This window comes from Grammomys surdaster, unplaced genomic scaffold (genome assembly GCF_004785775.1).
Source record: "Grammomys surdaster isolate TR1022 unplaced genomic scaffold, NIH_TR_1.0 607, whole genome shotgun sequence".
NCBI classification, from domain to species: Eukaryota; Metazoa; Chordata; class Mammalia; order Rodentia; family Muridae; genus Grammomys; species Grammomys surdaster.
In genome coordinates, this window is record NW_021605026.1 from 296,492 (window position 1) to 304,304 (window position 7,813).

Consider the following 7,813-nt stretch of genomic DNA (forward strand, 5'->3'; position numbering starts at 1 on the left):
GTTAGATGACCACAGATTCCTGCTCACACCCATGGTTAGATGACCACGGATTCCTGCTCATACCCATGGTTAGATGACCACAGATTCCTGCTCACACCCATGGTTAGATGAGCACAGATTCCTGCTCACAGCCATAGTTAGATGACCACGGATTCCTGTGCTCACAGCCACGGTTAGATGACCTCAGGTTCTCATTTCTAGGAAACAGAAACTTCGGCCTACTCTCCCAAACTGCCAGTTTGCAGTTGGTTATTGCTGTTGCTATGACTCCAACTACTATGTTGAATCAATAGGGAGGGAATGGGCAGCCTTGTCTTGTCCCTGATTTTAGTAGAAATGGTTTAAGTTTCTCACCATTTACTTTGATATTGGCTATTGGATTGCTTTATGTTACTTTTATGTTTAGGTATGTGCCTTGTATCCCTGATCTCTCTAAAACCTTTTTCAGCGCCTAATGCAAATAATCATGTGATTTGTTTTCTTTCAGGTTATATGGTGGGTTACAATGATAAATTTTCCTATATTGAACCATCCCTGCATCCCTGGGATGAAGCCTAGTTGATCTTGATGGATGATGTCTTTGATATGTTTCTAGATTTGGTTCACAAGTATTTTACTGAGTACTGTGAATCAATGTTCGTAAGAGAAATTGGTCCAAAGCTCACTTTCTTTGTTGAGTCTTTGTATGGTTTAGGTATTAGGTTGATTATGGCCTCAGAGAATGAATTTAGCAGTGTTTCTTCTGTTTTTATTTTGTGGAATAGTTTGAGGAGTGTTGGTATTAGCTTTTCTTTGAAAGTCTGGTAGAATTCTGCACTAAAACTATCAGGCCTGGGACTTTTTTGTTTGGGAAACTTCTAATTATGGTGTCTTTTTCTTTAGGTGTTATAGGGCTGTTTAGTTTACCTAATCTTGACTTAACTTTGGTGAGTGATATGTCAGAAATCATCCATTTTATTGAGATGTTCCAATTTTGTGGAGTACAGGCTTTTGAAGGAACACCTGATGATTCTTTGAATTTCTTTGGGGTCTGTTGTAATGTCTCCCTTTTCATTGCTGATTTTATTTATTTGGATACTGTCTCTGTGACTCTTGGTTAGTTTGGCTAAGGGTTTGTCTATTTTTTTTTCTCGAAGACCTAGCTCTTGTTTTCATTGATTCCTTGTGTTGATTTGTTTCTGATTTATTTCAGCCCTAATTTTATTTCCTGCTTTCTACTCCTCTTTTGTGTGCTTGCTTCTTTTTTTCTAGGGCTTTTAGGTGTACTTTTAAATTGTTGGTATGAGAACTTTCAGATTTCTTTATAAAAGCATTTAGTGCTATGAAATTTTCTCTTAGCACTGCTTTCATTGTATCCCATAAATTTGCCTTAATTTCATTGAATTCTAGAACATCTTTAATTTTTTTCTTTATTTCTTCCATGACTGAGGTATCACTGAGCAGAGCAGTTCCATTTCCATGAGTGTGTAGGCTTTCTGATTTCTGTTGTTGAAGTACAGCTTTAAATCCATGTTGCTCTGATAAGATACAATGCGTTACTTCAACTTTGTTGTATCTGTTAGGACTTGCATTGTGACAAATTATCGTTGATTTTAGAGGTTCTGTGAGGTAATGAGAAGAAGGTATATTCTTATGTGTTTTGGTGAAATATTCTATAGATGTCAGGTATATTTGATTCACAATGTATGTTAATTTCATTTTTTTTCTGTTTTAGTCTTTGTCTAGATGGCCTGTCAATTAGTGAGAGTGGCATTTCAAAGTCTCCACTATTTATGTGTGGGGTTTGATGTGGAATTTAAGCTATAGCAATGTTTCTTTTACAAATGTAGGTGCCCTTGTGTTTGAGGTATAGATGTTCAGAATTGAGATATCATTTTGGTAGACTTTTCTGTTGATGGGTATGATGGTCCCTATGTCCCTATTAATTTTTGTTGAAACTCTATCTTATTATATATTAGAATGGCTACTCCAGCTGGGTTCTTTGGGTCTATTTGCTGGAACTTTTTTCCAGCCCTTCACTCTGATTTAATGTCTGTCTTTACTTCTGAGATGTGTTTCTTGTATGCAGCAGAATGGTGGGCCCTGTTTTTTCATCTATTCTGTTAGCCTGTGTCTTTATTTGGGGAATTGAGTCCATTGATGTTGAGAGATATTAATGACTTAGTGATTATTTCCTGTTATTTTGATGTTGTTGTTGGTGGTGGTGGTGGTGTGTGTGTGTATACTTTCCTTGTATTTGCTTGCATGGCATCACATATTGCTTGTGTTTGCTTGGATATACTTATCCTTCTTGGGTTGGAGTTTTCCTTCTAGTATTTTCTGTGAGGCTAAATTCGTGGATAAATATTGTTTGAATTTGCCTTTGTCTTTTAGTATCTTGTTTTCTCCATCTATGGTGAGTGGGACTTTTGCTGGGTATAGTCTAGTCTAGTCTAGGTTGGCAATTGTGGATTTTGTTTGTTTGTGTTTGTTTTAAGGTTGCAAGATATCTGACTAGGCTCTTCTAGCTTTTAGATTCTCTGTTGAGAAGCCAGGTGTAATTCTGATAGTGTGGGGAAAAAAATCTGTGGAGTCCCGCGGAGGGCTTTCTATGACGGCAGGTCCCAATAACGTGAGAAGTCCGAGAGTTCCACGGGGAGCAGGGAGGAATCTTCTGTGGCAGCATGCCCCAATGATATGAGAAAGTCCGTGGGTTCCAAGAGTTTTATTGTTCATGGTGTGTGATAGATGGTCTGTGCCCCCCAGTTCAGCCAGGGGAGAGCTGGCTTAAATAGGGAAGGGGGAAGAGGGGCTGGGAAAAGGATATTTAGCCACACCCCCTGGCCTTTAGGTAACTCATGAATATGGAAATTTCTCGAGGCTGAAGCCTGTGGTCACGCCCTCTACCTGTAGGTGGATGGTGATGCAAACCTCTCTGGGAGGGGCTGCTCTGAGCCAAACGTGTGTCTGCAAGGGGCAGGCTAACGGAGATGTAGATTGTGTGTCTGGATTCTGAGGGTGTGGCCGAACACCTGCCCATGCCCAGCCAAGAATCAAGACATCCTTCCACAGCTCGACATGATAGGACTGCCTTTATATGTTATCTATCCTTTTTCCCATGCCTCTTTAATATTCTTTCCTTGTTCTGTAGGTTTTGTGTTTTATTGTGTGGTGGGAGGATTTTTTTTTCTAGTCCAGTCTAATTGGTGTTCTATAAGCTTCTTTTATGTGTATAGGCATCTCTTTATTTAGGTTGGGAAAGTTTCCTTTTGTGATTTTTTTTTTTTTTTTGAGACTACTTTCTAGGCCTTGGACCTGAGACTCTTTCACCTTCTTTTATTCCTATTATTCTTAGGTTAGGTCTTTTCATGGTATCCGAGATTTTCTGGATGTTTTGTGTCAGGAATTTTTTAGATTTAACATTTTGACTAATTTATTAATTTCCTGTATTGTATCTTCTACACCTGAGATTCTCTCTTCTATCTCCTGTATTCTATTGGTGATCTTTGCATCTGTTGATACTGTTCTCTTCCCTAAGTATTCCATCTCCAGGATTTCCTTAGTTTGTGTTTTCTTTATTGCTTCTATTTCCCCTTTCAGGTCTTGTAGAGTTGTATTTATTTCCTTCATCTGTTTAATTGTATTTCCCTGTATGATTTTAAGGTATGTGTTTCCTCTTTAAAGACCTCTCTCTGTTTGATTGTGTTTCTGGATTTCTTTAAGGGATTTATTCATTTCCTCTATCATCTTTATAAGATTGGATCTAAGGTCATTTTCTTGTGTTTCAGTTATGTTAGGATATCCAGGGATTGCTGTAGTATGGTAGCTGTTCTTTGGAAGTATCATATTTCCCTGGCTTTTGTTGATTGTGTTCTTTCAAGGGCCTTTAGCCATCTGGATGGTTTTAATGCCTGAATGTTCTTGTTGTAGTAAGTATTGGGAAGGGGGAGAACCAAGATGGTACTGATGTGAAAGGCTTCTGATGGTTATCTTGGGCTGTATGGTTCCAGACCTGAAGGTCTCTAAGATTCAGAAACCTCAGGTCTGATGAAGGTGGTTAGAGGCATGGCAGGAGAACGGAGGTCTCCTTGGGAGAGCAGGCTACTTCAGGGTGCAGAGGGCAGGGCAGGTTGGCAGGCAAAGGGAAGCTTACCTAGGTGACTCAGGTCTGATGAAGGTTGGAGAGAGGCAGCAGAAGAATGGAATGTTAAAATTTTTAAATTGGTTCAAGAAGGAAAAGAGACTGCCACCATTTCGGCAAAATTAAAGGTAAAAATGACACAACTGACAACTATGCCAATTGATGGTCTCTTGAGTGCTCTTACTGAATCCTCCTTTAAATGTGTCTGAAAATGACTCTGAAGAAAAGAGGAATTGTTCACCAGTTCTTCCCAGGTATTTTGATATGGCTTGATATTTCCTGTACAATTTTGGCAAATCAATTGTTTATTAGGGATGAAATATGGATATAAAGAAAGATCTTTAAAAGACTTTTGCTTAGTCTGATCTACTGCTTCATACTATTGTAACTATCTCTCTGTTTGGAACAATGACACACAATGGCTGCCATATGATTTTCATACATTTGCTCAAATGGTTATTAGCCCTTCCCAAAATCTTCGATGCTAAATGTGGCTTGCAAATAAAGTTCATGAAAAATTTTGGACAACTAGGACTAAGGGGTGATCCTGGAAATGTCGTATATGAAATTCTGACATTGTGAGTTGTGATAGGTACCCACAATTGTATAATAAAGCTCCTGCTGCATTCCCACATTTTAGGGGCATAGCCAAGGCTGCCTGGATAAAACTGATATAGCACCCAATACTGGAGTCCAGCTCTAGTGCAGCTCAGATCTTGAAGAGGGGTGGAGGTGGAGAAGGAAGAATAGAGACACACACAGGGATGTGTTGATCACACTTTCTGTCTTCTCTCAGAGAGGATTTCTACATGGGTTTTACATAATCAATTTCCAAGGACTTTCAAGATTACACTGCAATGTTCCTCAAACCTTCTACCCACATTCTCCTAACATGTCCAGGGAATAAAGGTCCTGCTAACTTGATATTAGTTCTACTTCTATAAAAATTAAACAAGGTCCTTCTGAGCTGCTGATTCCATAGTGAGACTCAAAAATGCTATTGAGAAATAAGTAAAATGGGATCAAATTCAAGAGTTATTATTAAAACCATTGGATTTTGATAATGCCAATTTACTTAGGGTTTCACCACTGTGAAAAGACACCATGACCAAGGCAAGTCTTATAAGGACAACATTTAATTGGGGCTGGCTTACAGGTTCACAGGTTCGGTCCATTAGCATCAAGGAGGGAACATGGCAGCATCCAGGAAGGTGGAGTACAGGAGGAGCTGAGAGTTCTACATCTTCATCTGAAGGCTGCTAGGAGAACACTGCCTTCCAGGCAGCTAGAATGAGGGTCTTAAAGTCCACACCCATAGTGACACACACACTCCAACAAGGCCATACCTTCTAATTGTGCCACTTCCTGTGCAGAACATATATAAACCATCACACTACTGAAGATTGCCAAGGATTAATGGCCTCAGAGAGAGACAGGAAATGTTAGGGACTTTCTAAATTATGTAGAAAAATTGAGACCTAAAACATAGAACAAAATTATCTGCTTTAGAAATTTGTACTGTTTCAAAACATGTGTCTGCAAACTTTTTCAATTGCAGCCAGTCTGGCCACTTAAAGAAATTATATAAGTTGCCCTATAACAAATGAATACTTAGAATCAAAGAATTCACGGCTTGCGCCCTAAATCCAAGAAAACACTGGGTTAAGAAATGCCAATCTAAATATAAGGACAGCTATGTATGGTTTAGTAACTATATCAATACCAACCAAGAACTGGGAAATGAACTGAGCCCCCCCCCACTACTTCATACCCCGCAGAAATAAAAGGGTTAAATCCCAGAGCACTAACATTTGTGCTAGCTTCAGATTGTAATCCATTTATTCTTTATTACAAGCTGGTACACACGTACACACACACACACACACACACACACACACACACACATGCTGTCATTGACATTCCTTGCTCTAAAGGCACCGCCATTTCCCCTCTTCAATGTACCTTTTAGTTACACACAGGAAACTGTAGACTTGTCCTAGCAGGAACAGATGGACTTTTAATTAGTCACAGTAGTTTACCCATGAAAGGAATCATGGTTCATGCAGAAGTCATATTAACAATTAGGCAGTGAAACTGCCATCATGGCAATGTGCTTTTGAGAGGATTGAGTAAGCCAAAGCCAGGCTGACTCCACGAAAGGCTGCAAACTGTCAGTTTGGGAGACTAGGCCTAAGTTTCTGTTTTCCAGAACCAGAAAATTCCAAAACAAGTCAATTCCGGGAAAAACCAACCCTCATGGGCAGCCAATCAGGAGTTGTCAGAAGCTGCCCCACCACCTAGCTTGTGCCAAATATAGTTAATCAGCAAAAGTCCCCAAAATCCCCAGAATGTTAACCAATCACAAAAGCAGCCATACCTCTGGAGACAGAGCCAAACAATCAAGGGAAAGGTATGTCACCCACTCCTACCCTAACAGGCTTTTAATTAACCCTGCAAAGCTACCCCTCTGTCTTCCATCCCGATGTATGGTAGACCCTTACATGCTGGTTCTCTACAGAATAAATGCTCTTTGCTCTTACATATAGTCTGAGTCTGGGATATCATTCTTCATGAATCACAGACCCTTACACTTCGACAGAAGCCATCTAGGAAAGGCTATGGCAAAAAAAAAAGTTTTGTAGAGATGGCCCACCATCTTGCATGCCTGCAGTGGGCTGCTCTGTGGTGCCGAGTCCTGAGAGACTTCATCACAGGATTGCTTCTTGCTGCTGATTTGCCTTTCCTGTCACTATTACATCGCCTAAGGATTCCTGGGCACAAGCCCATCCTATTGGGCAAATTTCCTGCAGTGTGACATGAAGATGAACTTTCATGAATTAATGCTGTTTAGAAGAATTAATGATTTATAGAATTCCTAGTTTGATTCAAATAATTTTAGGAAAAAGGTTAAGGAGATGGTTTCAGTTATTTTGCCAGAAAGATGTAATAAAGTTAGAATCAAGAATAGAATGTGCCCCTCCTCATAGAACAGTACGTAAAGGCTGCATAATAAGGAATGCAATGAGAGTTTCTAAATTGCACTGAGAAGAGAAATAGGTTTGGGACAGATCTGTAATCAAGGAAAAACATTCATTCTACGTCATATCCAAGGATGAAGCCACAGGTGTGCACTGTGATAAAGCAAGGCCATGTGAAACTGTCGATTTGAACTTACAATGAGCTCACAGACTGACACACTGCTTTGAACTTACATCAACATCCTTCTGCAACTCCCCTTTTGTGCAACATTTTATCTATGAAGTAACTTTTCCTTAGAGAATCTTTAGTTCAAAAAGCTATAAAAAGTTGTAACAATAATAAAGGTTGGTGCAGCCTTCACCCAGTGTACATGTGTCTCTGTGTGTCTGTTTTCTTTCTTTATTTCTTCATTTCATTTCTTTTCTCTCTGGCTCAAGGAAGAGTTAAAAGATTCTGAGCCTCTCGCCTGGACAACAAGGGGACCTGAGCCAGGGAGAAAAGAACCCAATTAAACTAAGCTTTTTTTTTCTTAATCTCCTACTGCCAGAAGCTTCTGGCCCCAGAGAGGTAAACTGCCAGACACCAGTAGATTTTAGCCCCAGAATAGCAAGAAAAATTGCCAAAAGTCAGCAGCTTTTGGCTCCAATCACTGCCTTCTTCAGTTACCTGGATGCCAGAAAAAGTTACCAACAGTGCTTCATTCATGATGGCGGA

The 7,813-nt window shown here is 39.7% G+C and overlaps 1 pseudogene; it reads right to left on the minus strand.

Annotated features, from left to right (window-relative positions):
* Positions 1–7,804, minus strand: part of LOC114633388 — a 26,589-nt pseudogene extending 18,785 nt beyond the window's left edge.
* Positions 7,805–7,813: the final 9 nt, after the last annotated feature.